We start from the raw sequence: 16,575 nt of genomic DNA, 5'->3' as shown, positions 1-16,575 counted from the left end.
TTAAACAGAACAAACCCACTGAGAGAATGGCATTCCCAAAGAGTAATTTTTGTACACTAAATCCCCTTTCTTTATGTTAGACTCAAAATTCTACTGCACAGGAACGATTTAATTAAATATATTGCTAGTTAAATGGATATGACAAATTTTATTTCATTTAAGGGTCACCTGCCCTGTTTGATATGCTGAATTGTAGTTGTCAGGTCGATGCTAAAAACCAGAGGAGATTATTTATAAATCTCCACTCTGAAAGTTATTTTTTGTTCAGGAAGCTGGAAATCACACGTGTCCTCAATTAACATGCAATAGTATATCAATCATGTACAGTATAAAAACAGAAAATAACAGAAAATCGCTCTAATGTATACAAATATATCTGATATACAAGGACATCTGCCTTTTCAGCTTCCATTTTTGTTTGGATTAGTGAAGGAACACAACTTTGGAAACATGTGTGCAGTGGACAGTATATTTTTATCTATCTAGTCGAGGAGGATTCTGGAAATACCTTTAATACTGCGATAAATGTTGACCTTGTCACTTTGCTACATCTGCTGTGATTTTATCTCAGAAAAACATACGCCTACCTCTGTCCTTTTATCGGTTACATTTTATTTTATTTATGAATTTTATATATTGATCTTGACACTCTGTTCCACTGTGATCTGATCACAATACTTAATATAATTCAAGTCTATTGAGATTTGTAAAGCACTTTTCTTGCCTTTGAGTTACTATTATCATTAGTAGTAGTTGTTCTCTTTTCCATGCTTGCAAATATCTTCCTCTCTCCTCTTTTCCCATTTACTAATTCCTGCTCTCATTCTCTCCGTTTTTTTTCCTGCCTAGTTGTTTAGAGAGACTCCCTCAGCCATACGCTCAGCGGCACACTGAATTGTGAATCTAAACAGCTAGAGCAGCAGCAGATAGACAGTGACTGAAGAAAAAGGAGGGAGGTGGGGGTGGTGAGAGATATAGAGTGAGAGAGCTGAGAGAGAGAGCGAGAGATGAAAAGCATGCTAAGCGAGAGAGAGGCGCTCAGACTGAGGGAGGCAGAGGCAACAGCTACAGCAACAGCAACAGCACGCTCCTTCCCCATCCTCCCTCTCTTCTCTCATAATTCCAAATCCATGCCGGGGGGGGAGATGGAGGGCACCCTGACCCATTGAGGAGCACTGACTGAAGGAGAGGAAAGTCTCATGTGAGCCGCATCCCCTCCTGTGAAGGCCTGGATCCTTTTTTTTGGGGGGGGGGGGGGACAATAACCAACTAGGAGTGAAAGGAGGTGTGTACACACGAGCCTGCTGGCTGGAAGGAGGGAGGGAGAAGCAGAGAGAAGAGGGAGATGAGTGGTAGGTTTGGTACAGCTGCTGATGCCAGGGTCTGAGAGTGAGACAGTCTGAGGAGATCTGAGGATTAGAGGGCTCGCACGTGTGGACCAGTGTCAGCGGCAACTTGTGGGCCAAGAGCAGAGGAAACCAGATTTACATACGCACACAGCTGGACAAGATGAGGAGGCATCAGGGACCACGCTTCAGTCCTGGGTATGTTCACTTTTACTACACACTAACACAGGCATGTACATTTTATCTTCAACCATTGCTGTGTTTTTACAAAGACACACTTGAAACACAACAGTGCATGTTCAGGGTTGACGACTACCCACCCTGACAAGTCTCCCTACTTGCCCTCAGATACTTGCAGCAAAGGAAAGGACAATGAGAGGTTATGTGTGAGTCTGTGTACGTGTATATATGGTCATGCTTTCTCACCATCTAACATCATGTTATTACATGCTAGAGGTATTTCATAATGGGTTTGTAAGCTTTCCAAGTGATGCATGTAAATAGACTACCACTGATGTTGTCATGTTTTACGTCGCTGGACAGAACTCTTTTATGCGTGTAACATTGCTCATTATTACATTACTGTGTACATGAGTTATGTGTTCTGCACACAGCGTGCCATCATAAATTGTGCACAATAAATCAAATCTGAAAGGATAACTTGGCTGGGTGCAGAAAAAAAAACTGAAGTGAGGACTTGTTTGTGCACTCTGGTCTGAGACACGTATAGCTGTGCCTACCCATGCTACACTGCAGAATGCCATGTGTGATAATATGACATGCGTGGCCGTGTGTTGTGTCATGTTGTGGCAAAGTGCATATGGCCTATGACAGCAAGTTTGTATGTGGTCTTTCAGCACAGCGGCACCCTATTTCACATCTGACCCCCGTTCTCTCTTACTTCTTTCTCTGTTTCCAATTATAGACTGTCACCTCTCTACCTTTCCTCCTGATCCTATATCCTGTTTCAATCTTTTGCTAAGCAATTACCTTCACATGAATCTGCTCCTCCGGACAGAATACCTGCCTTCTTAACAATGAAAGTGAAGGATTTGTGGTGATTTCATGGCCTTTTTTTTTTGCTTTGTTTTTTTACCTGAACCTGTGCAAAAAGCAACATCAGTGAAGACACGTCATGTTACAGCTGCTCCCATAGAACAAGGACAGATATGTAAATCTAACAAATACCTCTGGAGGCTTTTCAGTGTTTGCACAAAAGAATTATACCTCTAATCATCCAATCAGCTCATTATTTCCTGCTTCTCATTAACATGTTTGGGTTTCTAACTTTATCGCTGTTCACATTCTTGTCTTCCTGAAAACAAAATATAAAAAAACAAAATCTCGCTGGCAGGGAGATTGCTCCCAGCATATGGACAAACTTACTGTCGGTGTCTGAGAAACTTGCCAGTGAGCTGGAAACCCCTGAATCACAACCTCTCTTCCTCAACAAGAGACCTTATATAGAAGCACACACACATTTATATAAAAACAAGCACACCCTCCCACCACCAGTAAAACTCTTCTTGCACAGCAGTGTAAGCTACCTGAAGCTTCACTGTCCTCTCTGCTACCAAGACTGTAAAACAAGTCTGAGACTGGAAATAAGACAATGTAGGATCACTGAGGAGAAAGATAAGAGGAAGAGCAATATAATGAACAGAAAGAGGAAGATGGGAAAGGTGACATGAAATTAAATAACAGAAGATTAAGGTGCCAGTGGAAGGCGAGGAGTCTGAGCGATAGAGAGTTTGGAAGGTGACAGAAAAATGGGAGATTATGGGTGACACTGTTTGGCCTGAGTGTTGACAGGTGCTGATTGCGGATTTCTTTTTCCAGTGAGTGGACACGGCAGTAAAGTGATAGTTTTCACCCACCTGTAGGGGAAGAAGGTGAAGAAAGAGACAGAGACAGGCAGAGACACAGATTGCCACTGGAAGCAGAGTTTTATTTATTCATAAAAAAAACCTTCTGCTGCAGCTATTTGGGTTTGTTATTTCACTGTTTTGGCCATTATCCCATATAATAATGTTATACTTAAGTGGGGCAGAGCGGTTAAAAGGTCATACAAGTTGTAAATGACACAACCAATTATCGAAAACCACTTAATTGGGAGGTAAACGAAAAAATTAGCAAATCTGAAATGTTAGTAAAAGTTTCACATCATACAGGAAAACTGTGTGAGCCCACAACTACACAAGGTTTAGTCAGGTCATTACACAGTGTACAAGTAAAGACATAATATGGTGGAAATAGGCACCTCCAACTTGCACTGGTGAGATCATTTGCATTCAGTCTACAAAGTAGAGACTGGGGGTTATCAAGGTCCCACCTCCTGCCTCAGTCTTGATCGTCTTGGACTGTTGTGGATGCTTGCTGTTCGCCTCTCATTTTCTAGATGAAAATGATGAGTAACTCCAGCTAATTAGCCACATATCAACTACTTTTTCCCCATAATTTGGTTTTATGCTTAGCTTGGTATTGAAGTGAGGGAGCTGGGACCTTAAATTCACATCTCTGTCAAGCAGCAACCAACAGTGACGTCTGCCATTGGTTTGCGAATTGCCTTTATGAAACCTCAAGAGTGGTTGATGCCAGAAGTAACCATATTTGGTGAGCTTAAGAAGATTAATCTGATTGGGCGCCACAGGACTGTCAATCAAACAGACAAGCCCCCAAAAATGTCACTTTTTGAGGCTTAATTTCGAACTAATGATGGGATTATTTTCCGACTGACCGCCAGTCAAACTGATAAGAAGGAGTGACTTCAGCGAATGACACCAAAGTGACTCATGGGAAAAATTTATTGATTTCACATTTTATGAGGGTAGTTGAATTTGAGTCAATGGAGTCTTTTTGGAGCGAAACCCTAGTGGCCTTTGGTAGCATTGCAGTTTAAGGCACTTTTGCATCAGTCTAATTTTTCAGACTTAGAAGCCACATCCACTTTTATATACAGTCTATGGTCTCTGTGCATACTTTGTTTGCAAATGTAATCATCAGTGAAGGATGGCAGTGCCCATTTTGGAGATATTTTGGCCTCACTTCAGAGTAGCAGTCATGTTATCTATCTTCCTACACAGTCATTGATCAGGACACACTTAAAGGTTTTAACCTTTTTATTGGAACAGTATGCATTTCAGGCATACAAGGAAAAGCCTTCGTACTTTGTAACAGACCCGACTGAGACTAAGATACACAACATTTGATGAACATGAACTTGTATATAAAGCTGCTCAAATGAGAATTATCATCTGCATTATTTCCTATTCTCGCTGCTCTCATCCATCTCATTTCTAGCCGCAGCAGGCTTCTGTTTTCAATGAGAAAGCTTTAAAAAAACAAATACCTGCTCTGCACCAAATGGCCAACAGACAGTTAGTGACTTGCTGGTGAGCACAGTGGTGCATTTAGCTGGAGCCAAATATTAAGACATTGAATTGGTGGGTACTATTGTATTATAACCACTACGACTGCTGGCCAAAGCTTTGAAAATACTAGTTGTATGAAATTTCTCCTTCAGGCTTAAAGCCCTCAGTGGGGTGTTTGGGAAACACGGCAGATCCAGAGACACAGAAGGTTAAGGCCTCGGGGAGAAAAGTGCGAGCATCATGTCTCCGCTGGAGGACACGTGTGAGAGGAGAAATGAATCCATACAGTGGTCTTCACTCCAAAGGATTTGATTGGGATGGCGACCGGGGGTACGTGGGCGTGTTGAAGGAGCTTTTGATGTGTGCACACGTGTCTGAGTGTGTACTGAGTGTGTGTGTTTGAGGATGATGGTCGACCTTGAAATGCACCAGGGGTCTTAAGGATGTCCTGCGTGGAGGATTGCTTCTATTAGATTGCTCAATTGTGAAGGTGATTGCATGGACAAGGGCAAAGACTCACATCCACAACACCCACAGCTAACCACAAACACACACACACACACACACACACACACACACACACACACACACACACACACACACACACACACACACACACCCTCCATGTTAAACATCAGACAACCACACACAATAAAACACCAGCCTTTAATAAAATTTAGAATTACAGTACAGAGCCTTGTGTTGCATCAGAGGTCGCTCAACTGGAATTAATGGTCTTGCTTCCAGTATCATTCACAGTGGGTGAGAGTATAATATTACGGTGTGTGTGTGTGTGTGTGTGTGTGTGTGTGTGTGTGTGTGTGTGTGTGTGTGTGTGTGTGTGTGCGCGTGCGTGTGCGCGTGCGCATGCGTGTGTGTCCGCTGGTGTTGTCGCACATGTACGGTGTAAAATAAAGGCCATGATCCCAGTCAATAATGAACAAAGCTACCTCAGGCCAAACAACATGCAGGTGGGAACTACAACTCCTCTGCAGTCCCAGCCTCCTTTTCCACTGCATCATGACGTCCTGACCTTCTTCAAAACCTCCTCTTCTTCCCACTGTTTCTTCCTCTTTCACTTCCTCCTTCAGGATAAGTTATTCTCTCCCAGACTTCCCCTGTTTTCCTCATGCTACCCTTTCACTTTCTATTCCGCTTACTTTAATTTACTTTCCCTGCTGCATTTTCTCAGATGTGACTCTCAAGCCTTCAGATTCTGTTGTTCATTCTTCCACTCACTGTTTCTGTCTGTCTCCCGCACTTCCCTGTCTGTCTCTTCCACCCTCAGCTGCTTGGGTCTGATAGGAAAGTTTTAAGGTCACCTGCTATCTCATGTCTAGCACTCACAATGAATTAGCATTTGGTTTTGCTTCATTATTCAGTCTGTCACAACCATCCCTTGAGTCAATCTCAGCGCCTTTAAAATAAATCAAATTCGTGATGCTTGAATCTTTCTAATTACAAAAATCTCACCTTCTGTGTAGTACAAAGTCCTTGAAGATGTGACTACCCCAGTTCACCGCCATTGTGATTAGAGACAGTAAAATATTCTCATTTAACTGCTTTCAATGGCCCTCTTTGTTGAATGCAAATAAAAGAAACATTATTTGGTTGTTTACTGATGCGCTATTGCTTTCTCTCATTCCAAGGAAAGCTTCTCACTTCCTTGACACCTCATTCGAAGCCACCCTAACAAGGTTTCTTGTTCAACAGATCAGAAAGCAGAAAAATAAACTGCAGTTAATGTCACACTCTGCCAGCAGCCATTATTATCAGGCTTCTCTTACAAAAACAGAGTAAAAGAAGTCATGGAAATAAAGCGGCTTAGTGTTGGCTTTAACAAACACAGTTTGGTTCGTACAATGGTCTCATTAAAACAAGCCGTTTATCAACCTTCAAGCTAAGCCTTGAACATGCCATGCTGTGCTGTGGCTCGCTGTGATTCTCTGTTAAGTTCGTAACTGGAATTTCACCATTCAAGTTGAATTGTTGAACGGTAAAATAAATCCCCACTTTTTACAATCTTAACATTAAAAAGTGAAGAGGCAAGCTGTTTTTGTACCAACAAGGACCACAACCAGACACATGTCATGAAACTAGTAGTTCACTGGTATTTAGACAACTCTGTGTTTACACCAAAACTCCTGACAAATATTTTGAGTTGTATGAACCAGTTTTCACGACCCATCATCACTCTGCAACAACTTACTTCCTGTTACAATACATCTGCTGTTGTGCTTAGTTCACTGTAGTTTCCACTGACTGGAATTGGCCAAGCAGAGATTTTAAGGCAGCCCATAGTTCAGTCTTCATATTATGTTTGAATATTTATTTCCCAAGCCGTGTATTGGCTTCTCTTTTCTGATGGGCGAGATCAAGGACATTTCTGTATTCCTGTAATCATTGAAGTTCATTCTTCGCTCTGATAAAGTTTAAAGCTCTGCCTGCTCTAAAAAGAAGCTAATAAGTGGGCCTTTAAATTGAGATTATTTTGGCCTACTAGATTTCTGTGGTTGGCATTTAAGTAGGACATTTTATAACTTGAAATGTCTCAGTTTGTGTTAGAAGTTTATTAGAGTTTAAGAAAGAAAATATTCCTTAATACCAAGTTGCATGTTCATGTGTGGTGTTGGGCTGAATGAAAAATGTGAGTGTTTTAACAATCTCTTCTTCTCATCACCTATTGCATTGCGAGGAGTTGGATTGCACAGTGTGTGTGTGTGTGTGTGTGTGTGTGTGTGTGTGTGTGTGTGTGTGTGTGTGTGTGTGTGTGCGTGTGTGTGTGTGTGTGTGTGTGTGTGTGTGTGTGTGTGACCTGTCATTACTTGCTCTGCTTGAATTATGGACTCGTGTTTCTCAGGCTTCATTAAATTTTGATGTGGGTCATGAAGTTTGTGACTCTGCTCACCTGCACCTCCACAGATGTTAAGGCAGGTCAATGAGATTGTGTGTGTGTGTGTGTGTGTGTGTGTGTGTGTGTGTGTGTGTGTGTGTGTGTGTGTGTGTGTGTGTGTGTGTGTGTGTGCACTCATATCTGTTATTGTTAATTAAATGTTAATGCAGGTTAAATGGTATCACCTTCCCTTTTAATAATGCAACTCAATTAATGACCACAAACGAGACATAGGAGCTCTACTTTCTTCACTCGACTTAACCTCTTCTCTCTTTCTCTTTTCTGTAGCCCATCTGCTGCGTGACAACAAAAAGTAATTTAGTTTAACTTTTAGATGAGCAGTACTCCCAAACTTGCTGATCAAGTGATTGGCCTTGATAGCCTGTAGTGTGTGTATGCGTGTGTGTGTGTGTGTGTGTGTGTGTGTGTGTGTGTGTGTGTGTGTGTGTGTGTGTGTGTGTGTGTGCGCACGTGCATGTGTGTTGCCATCTAATGCCATCTGTAGACCCGACCTTTTGGGGCAGGGGGGACGTTATTCATTAACTCTAACAGCAGGATTTTGATGCTGGAGCACTCTGGAGTGTGTTTATATCTGCGTGTGCGTAGAGGGTGCTCTTTACACACATAAGGTCAATGAGTCGCACTTGTTTCACTTTTCTCCTCTCTTCTTTCTTTTCCCTCCCTCCATCCGTCGCTGTCTTTTGCTTTTTCATCTGTGATTTTCAGTGGATGAACGGCTTTCTGATCCATGAGGACTCTGTTAATGAATGCTGTATTGCTATTGATTCCTCCTCTAAACCCCTCAGTTTGTCCAGGCACAATACAAACTGCGTTTTCCGGCGATGTTGAGAGGAGGGCTCAGCTGATAGCTGTGATGGAGTGTGGTGCCCCGGCCCTGCAAATTGAATTTTAATGATTCAAGTATCATTTCTTGAACACTGCTCACTGCTCGCCAACAGAATTAAAAAGTGAGGTTCTCTATGAAATACTGAGAGAGAAACAGTCAGGAGAGACATGTTTTTGATGTCAAGATACGTTAAAGGGCATATGTGTTCATATAACATTAAAGTCAAGTTAACTTGGTAAGAAATCATTACACACATATTTACAGTCCACTTGTAATTATCAAAACAATACAATTTTCCTGTCTCACTTGTTTGTTCTTCTGGAGGAAAGTGTAGTATTGATCCACTCTGATATTTGTAAGAGGAGGCACTAAAAATAGTAAGTAATATTTATTTATTTTCACATACCTGGTGGCCAACATTGTTAGCTGGTAATATTTGCAGTTAGTGTCCTCTGTGATATGAGCTACTGCCAACGTTACTCTGTGATTCAGTTTGTTATTCCATGTCATAACTTCTATCTTTGTGTAATGTACAATGTAAAAACAACGAATTATACAGACAGGACAAACTGCTGAAATTGCAGCACTTTGTGGGTCACAGTTCCCATCGTTGCCTTGTTTTGTTTTCACCCCGTCCAACCACGTGATGTCCTTAGACTTCCCTCCTGTTTTCAGTCATCTGACTGCCACACCCATGTCCCCCTGTTTCCTTTTCCCCCAATTATACCTGCCACCTAGCCCTTGTTCTTTGTCAGACTGTCAAAGGTTGGTTCCTCTTGGTCGTTTCCTGATTGTTCCTATTTTCTGCCTGGCTGGTCATGTCTGGATCCCTTTTCGTGTTCTCGTCGGGCAAATTTTGACTGTGTGGGCTTGTTGAAAGGGGGGAAAAAAAGTCTTAAATCTGAATTTATAATCTATATAGGGCTACGACATGCGTCTGATAGAAATGCTGTTTTTTAAATGTGGTGACAGTTTTAGTTTTTCCTTTAGATCGAGGATCTAAAGACAGATTTTGTAGCAGCTTGAGGCAAATGTTTGATTTAGAAATATAATATAAATATTAAAAAAAAATAATAGAATAGAATAGAATGTCAGTTGACCACTGGTAGGAAATTTCCACCCAAAAAAACATTTTCTCGAAGATCTAAATAAATATTCCTTTATAAAAGATAAGTACAATAGTTGCAGTATCACTATGTTTTGTATTTCCTGAGACAAAAATTTAAGTGAACTCAAATGAACAAATGCAAAGTTTTCTGTAAATTGTGTCTGGTTGTGAATTTTTGTTGTGAAATATTGTAAAACATCCTCCGTACTGCTCTGGCAGTAATCTGTTTGGGTGAATGTAGATGGACAGATTTTCTGTACTATCCTTCAGCACTGACCCCCTATTCAGCACACACACACACACACACACACACACACACACACACACACACACACACACACACATGCATTTCGCTCTGAGGGAGCACAGATTCAGACATTACTTCTGCCCCACTGCTACACAAACAGGCCTGCAGAAGCCCGGGGACTGTTCACCATTGTGCGTATACACGCACACATAGATGCACACTCACATTGATGCAGGCTCCCATGTGCGTCACCCCCATCCCCCTCCAGAACTGGAGGCATGTGGAAGTCACTTGGGGATGCAAGCCCATATGTGTTGCTTCGTCCTTTATATGTCACTTATAATAATGAAGAAACTAATAGTTGAGTCACTGTGTAAATGTATACTGTATCTGTAAAGAATAGGAGTGAAATTCCACTTTGCTTGGCTTCTGCTCTCGTTTATACAACATAACCGCCTCGAATCGTGCGCTCCATTGCGCGTTGAACTGTGTTTTTCGCCAGCTTTAAATTTTCCCTGGACTTTTTGCCTTTTAGCAAGGCATTTTGGGTATTTTGTAGCATTCGAAAGCAAATACCAGGGAAGAGAGGCCGCATCCACAGAAAACTTCCTGTTTCCCTAAAACAGAGAGAAAAGGTGCTGCATTCTTAATGCAAACGTTTACATTCACATATAAAGAGAGTGAACGTGGAGGAACAGATAAAAGTTCTTCATCAGTTCATGCTCTTGCGTGACAGACTGTGTGGTGCCATGTGTCCCCTGACTCAGTTTGTTCCAGCAGCTTTTTAAAGTGACTATGGTTGGTTTAGAGAGGACACAAGCCTGTGGCGAGTTGCTTCTCTTCTTTGTCTGCTTGTCTCTTCCTCTGTGGATGATCTGGAACCTTGTTTTCCACAAACCACTGTAGTGGCTTGATGACAAAACAGCCCTTTTTCCACCAGCTATCTTGAGAAAAATAATTTTTCTGTGAAGGTGAAACAATATTTCCTCATATACTCACACTTTGAAATTGCTAAAGTTTCTCCGACTGTAATCATTTTCCCAGCCGTTTTTTGTCTTTTTAATTCCTTACAATTAAATCTGTGATACCTGTAATTCTCTTTTATTTGAGAGAAGATTCAGCAGGTGGGTTCCCACATTCTCACCCACTTTTTTGAGCGTAATTTCCAAAAAACATTGTTGTCTTATGCTCGGGCCAATGTGGTAACATTTTTATCTCCAAACCCTCCACGTCCTTTTTCGTGTTTTGTTTGAGAGTCTTGTCTCCCTCCCTCTGCCCCTTCCTGTTTCATCTTTTTTTCACATGTTGTGACACCCACAACCTCTCCTGCACCCTCAGCTGTCTCCACCCCTCCCTCCACCCGCGCCTATGTTCTTCTTCCTTCTAAACGTCTAGTCATGAATTTGTTATGCGAATCAAAATAGAGCAATGACTCTTTGTCCCGTCCCTGCATGTCATTGGTCTAGAATGAATAATTCAGCCACTGTGGTTGAAATTAGGATCAGGGAGAAAAAAAGGGAATTATTTTGAAGCTGCACTATTCAGGCTATTTTCAAACGGCGAGCTGTCAGCGCCTTTCCTGCAGCACTCACTCTTTCTTCTCCTTCCCTTCTTGCTCCCGCTTGTTCCTCCCACCAGTTCACTCGCTATCACATGAAGATAGAACAGATTCTTCTCCATAATGTCTTCTCCATCCTTGGGAAGGACTACATACTAAGCAGATAGGATGGGATTGACGTTGGATAAAGTCAGCCTTTGTGTTTATGTGGTTGGGTTGTTTATGTATTTATCCACTGTGTGTTGGGCTTTGAGCATCTTCCAGTAGAAATCCTGAAGGTTGCTTGTGAGTATTAAAATGAAGGTTATGAATGCTGTTTTGCAGATATCTGCTGAATAAGCTTTGATGGCATAACATGCAGTATACAGTTTGTTTCAGCAGCTTTCTCCCTCAGAGACAGCCATTGATCTCATTTATGGAGCACTTGCTGCCTCACAGTTTGACACGCATGATCTTTGGCTTTTAGGATGACAGTTATTGAATGCCTTGAAATTAGTCCAACTAGCTCTCAGTTTGACTTTTATGATAGTACTTTATAAAGAGGCAGTCACAGCTGAGAGGCTAAAATGTAGTTCGCTCCATATCAGACAGCCTATTTGGGTTACCAAATGGTGCAGTGACTGTAGAGACCTGATGACCCGGTGAGAATGGGACAGAGGCCATCGAGCAGTCGAGCCCCTATACATCCATACATGATCCACACATGGACCAAAGCACAGACACATGGCCTTGAATGCACATAAGGTCGATCTTGCGCTCGGATACACACACACACATAGATGCAGATGCACACTTGGATGATTATTCTCAGTCTCCTGGGGCATCATTGAAACTTTTCAGCCATGACCTCGCTAAGAGGGAGAGAGGGAGCAAGAAGAGCATTAGAGGGAGCAAAAATGAGAGACAGAGAGAGTCCTTGAATTTTAACTGGATGCTCCCTGGGGAGAGCTCCAATCATCTATGTGTGTCTTCAGTGCCACAGTCCTACAGCTTCTTTTAGGAGCTCAAGGACCCTGATGGCTCTAATATTCTCTCAGGAAAGTGGGTCTGTTATCATTCACTTCATTGCTGCTTTTGGGAGAGAAATCATTTGATTAATCAGCAGTAAAGGGTTTCTCTTATCTGTTTTTAGTGCTGGATAATGACATTCCTCCAGCGTTAGCCAAGTCTTCCAGAGCAGAGAATGTACCAGAGGATATATGCCACTATCAGTTATCAGTAATGTGATCGTGGTCCCAACAACATCATCTCTATGGTACTGTGTGTTTTAAAGGAAACTCCCTGCAACCTGGGTCTTTTTTGTAGTTTTTGGCCACTTTTTCTATCAGTTTTGATAATGTTGTAGTCATCAAAGAAATTTCTGTGATGTGAGAACTTGGCAGCAGCGCTGCAATAAAAACAGGTTGTTAGACAAGCAACAAATGAGCCAGATGATTACAGATAGCGATGGATAGATGGATGGATGGATGGATGGATGGATGGATGGATGGATGGATGGATGGATGGATGGATTCAGAGTTTTTAGATTATCAAATGATCTTCCAGTTCATTCTTCCCTTTTGCAATTTGTTTCCAAGGTCAAGGATGATTTTCATGTCCCCAATATAGACAAGAAGGACTTAGAATGCTTTAAAAAAAAAATCTGAAATTTGATTATATACTATTTCACTATAACTGTTCAACTCCACACACTGAGGAAGATCATGTGATATTATAGAAAGCTTCCGAACAGTTGTTTATGGACCCAGTATTGACGGGATTTTGTCACTTTTTGCATTTCTTTTTCCTCAGGCATCTGGTTCTGACTGGCTCATATTATATAAGACCATATAACCCCTCCCCCCCATGTTGATGTGCAGCATTCGATCAATATGCCAACTGACAACCATGTGACCACGACACTCATCTTTGTCTTTATTTTAGCCTATTTAGCTTGAAACTATTTCTGTTTATAAGATCCCAGATCAAAGCAATTCATCCTGCTGAGTGCAAAGATATTATGAGGAATAGTAGTATATGTGCGTGTGCGTGTGCGTGTGTGTGTGTGTGTGTGTGTGTGTGTGTGTGTGTGTGTGTGTGTGTGTCTCTGCCTGTGTGTGCATAGGTGCAGACATGGATGGGCAAATACAAGCTGTCACAGCGCTGTGAGTTCAGATAGGCTGCTGTCAATCAACAAGCCAACCCCGAGCTCTCCTCAAACTCGACAACCCACTGATTGCCCAGCACTTGTTCTACCGCTCTCTTCCTCTGACTCGTCCTCCCTTAAATCCCCTTCTCTTATCTATTTTCCCATCCTATGTGTCTTTCCATCATTTCACCTTCTTCTCACTCCTCCAACATCCCTTATTTGTTCAACCACTTTTATGATCTTTCCAAACTTCCTCCCCTGTGGTCCTCCTCCTCATCCTCCTCATCCCTCTCCTCCCCCTCCTCCTTCTTCTCCCTCTCCTCCTCCTGACAATAATCTGTTTTCTTTTCGCCACCTTGCTCTGCATTGTTTACAAAGCTTACAGCCAGATGTGTATATAAAGACATTTGTGTGTGTGTGTGTGTGTGTGTGTGTGTGTATCCTCCTGTGGGATCTCTGGTGAGAAGAGGATCCAGGAAGTGTGATGATCACCTAATGTTCTGTGAGGCACCATCTTTTTACAAACATAAAGCTGCTCAGTGCAAACATACACACACACACACACATACACACACATAACACACACACACACACACACACACACACACACACACACACACACACACACACACACACACACACACATACACGCTCTGTTGGTGTTGTACAGTCACAAACCAAACAGCTTTATCAGTGCTCAGGGATTGTCGCCTTTGTTTCCTCAGTACAGAGGATTCAGCTCTCTCCTCCACATCCCCTGCTTTCTTTCATCCCACATCTCCATCCTTGTCATTCTCCATTTCCCCCCCCCCCCCTCACATCAACCATCCCCATTTTTTTTCTAACCTTCACCTCCATTTCACCATCTTTCTCTCCCCTCCTTCTTTCTGCCTCTTCATCCCCACATCTGAAACGCTGGCGACAGCTCCCATTGGTCGCACGGGCAGAATCAGAGAAATGGGCAGCCAATAAGCTTTCGGGCTAACAGGGTCACTATTATCCATGAAGCAGTGCAATTACTCTGCTGTCTACATCCCTGCTATATATGCACATGCAATGCTCTCCCCATCCCTGTGCCTACACTGCACATTCCCACTGTACATGATCATCCTTCTTGGGCACATGGTTTATTTACCTTGGCAGAGAGTGGAAGGTCATTTTCAGATATTGGGGTCTCGTTTAATGGCAAGTTGTTGAATTATTTTATGTTTCTTCTGAGCTTTTATTGTCTGAGTGAGATTTAACATGAATTAGCAAATCAGTTTATGCATTCAGGTCAAAGCTATGTACATATTCATCATAAATTCTGCCTGTGTAAATCCAGCACCATGCTGCTCTTCAAAGACTGTGGAAGGAAAGCTGTCACACTCCTCCCCTCCCCCTTCTTTCTCCTTCCAACTTGTTCCTTTTTCTCACTGTTTACTTGCCACACACACAGTTGTATATTTGTACCACGTAGCAGGGAGGCAGTCAGGCTGTGTTTAGCTGTGCATTTCTTCTGTGGACTTGAAGTGGTCGTTTCACTTGCCATCACCGCCTTGAGTTTTAAAATGTTTAAAATAGTTTGTTTCAGGCTTCATCCGAGCATACTGTGTGTTATCGAGCAACATCATGATTTCGTGTGGCATTTGGCTGAGCTTCAGACCTAATTTGCATCATTAGATTCTCTAAACTGTCAAATAGCTTTGACCTTCCTCCATCATTAGTGACAGAGGGAGACAGAGCTTACCTCCCTCCCACCTGCTCTTTTCCTCCACTTTCATCTATCACGTTCAATTCTTTCCTGTCCTTCATGTCCATCATCTGCTCCCCTGACACCCAAATATATCTTTCACTCACACTGCACTCATATTATGCAACTGTACATCTATTTCAATGTTCTCCCTTCAATTAGTTTTCACCACACTCCTTGCTGCTCCCGTCTTGTTTGCGGTGGTATATCGAGGAGGCGTTGGCTATCTTAGTTTTAAATTCCCCATCTGGCTTTCACCTATCTAACAAGCTGGAGAATTGAATTAATTTCTGTTTTGCGAACACCGTAGGGATACAACAACACACTCCCACACCCCATACGCACTCAACAATATGTACACAAACACACTGCGCTGTACAAGGTAAAAAAAGGGTCTGTTGCCTTTCAGGTGAGATGTCTCCAGGGAAATGTTTTCCTTCACACAAGTCGACCAGCTATCATCACAATCTGCGGCTGATCCGGTAGCGCCGAGAAGAAAACGTGATTTCACTTCCCAATGACCAACCCTCGGGATCGCCCCACCATTTTGTTATCTGGAAACTCATTAGCCTTTAGGAAGGAAATGACACCAGAAATGAACTCCTTTCATATCCCATCTTCGGTCCAGTAATCAGAGCGGTGATGACAGAGTCTCTTGTTTGCATGAAGAAGAGGTTTGTCCTCTTTGTCAACAACATGAGATTTCATTTGTCGCAGTGACTAACAAACTACTGCACTGACATGTAAAAATGAGACATAAATATTCGGAGTCAGCATTGATAAAACATGAGGAAATACCGTCAAATAAAGCTGATGGTTGTCACCAAACTTTTTGGAAGCATGTGTGAAATAATTAATGAGTCATTTCAATCCACACCAGTAATAAGGCCACAGATCCCCAAAGGGCAAGACTAATTCAAGGCTGCACAGGCACTTGTCATAGTTCGTGTCACTCAAAATGATTGGTGTCTGTATGTGTGTATCTTTTCAGAGACAGGTCGAGTTTGATTAAATGATTCTATCTGCCTGCTATTCTCAAGCCTTTTTTCTCAAACTTGCACTTTTCTAATAGTGTAATAATTGCTGCGCTTGCTGGTTAATTACACCTCAGGGTAAACGATTGCCACACTAAATGGTTTTCCTCAATACACTTATAAAAAGCCATGTAAACAGAGGCTTATTCGCGGGTGCACAGGCACAATTTGTGCAGCTCTATGGAGCATCAGCGGTGCACGTACCAGACTTAATGACTTGTAAGTCTTCTATCTGCCTACCAGCTGGCGTGTGTCCAAGCCTCTGATCTGTAGAGAAAGCTCTTCATCGTCGCTGTAAAAACATTAGAGTT

The 16,575-nt window shown here is 42.2% G+C and overlaps 1 protein-coding gene across 2 annotated transcripts in view; it reads left to right on the top strand.

The window, feature by feature from the left end:
• The first annotated feature begins 991 nt into the window (after positions 1–991).
• The window catches only part of LOC138202835 (leucine-rich repeat and immunoglobulin-like domain-containing nogo receptor-interacting protein 3), a 36,610-nt gene continuing 21,026 nt past the window's right edge, over positions 992–16,575 (top strand). Inside the window, exons 1-2 of one of the 2 annotated variants that reach the window (XM_069157128.1) lie at positions 992–1,544; positions 1,695–1,732. The gene's annotated coding sequence lies outside the window, so the exon portion shown is untranslated. The remainder of the gene's footprint in view (positions 1,545–1,694; positions 1,733–16,575) is intronic. The other variant, XM_069157127.1, reaches the window with a different exon arrangement.

This window comes from Embiotoca jacksoni, unplaced genomic scaffold, assembly GCF_022577435.1.
Source record: "Embiotoca jacksoni isolate LCO1_2020_lvr unplaced genomic scaffold, fEmbJac1.0.p SCAF_22, whole genome shotgun sequence".
NCBI classification, from domain to species: Eukaryota; Metazoa; Chordata; class Actinopteri; family Embiotocidae; genus Embiotoca; species Embiotoca jacksoni.
The sequence above is the reverse complement of the archived record's forward strand: the minus strand, read 5'-3'. Positions and strand labels throughout refer to the sequence as shown.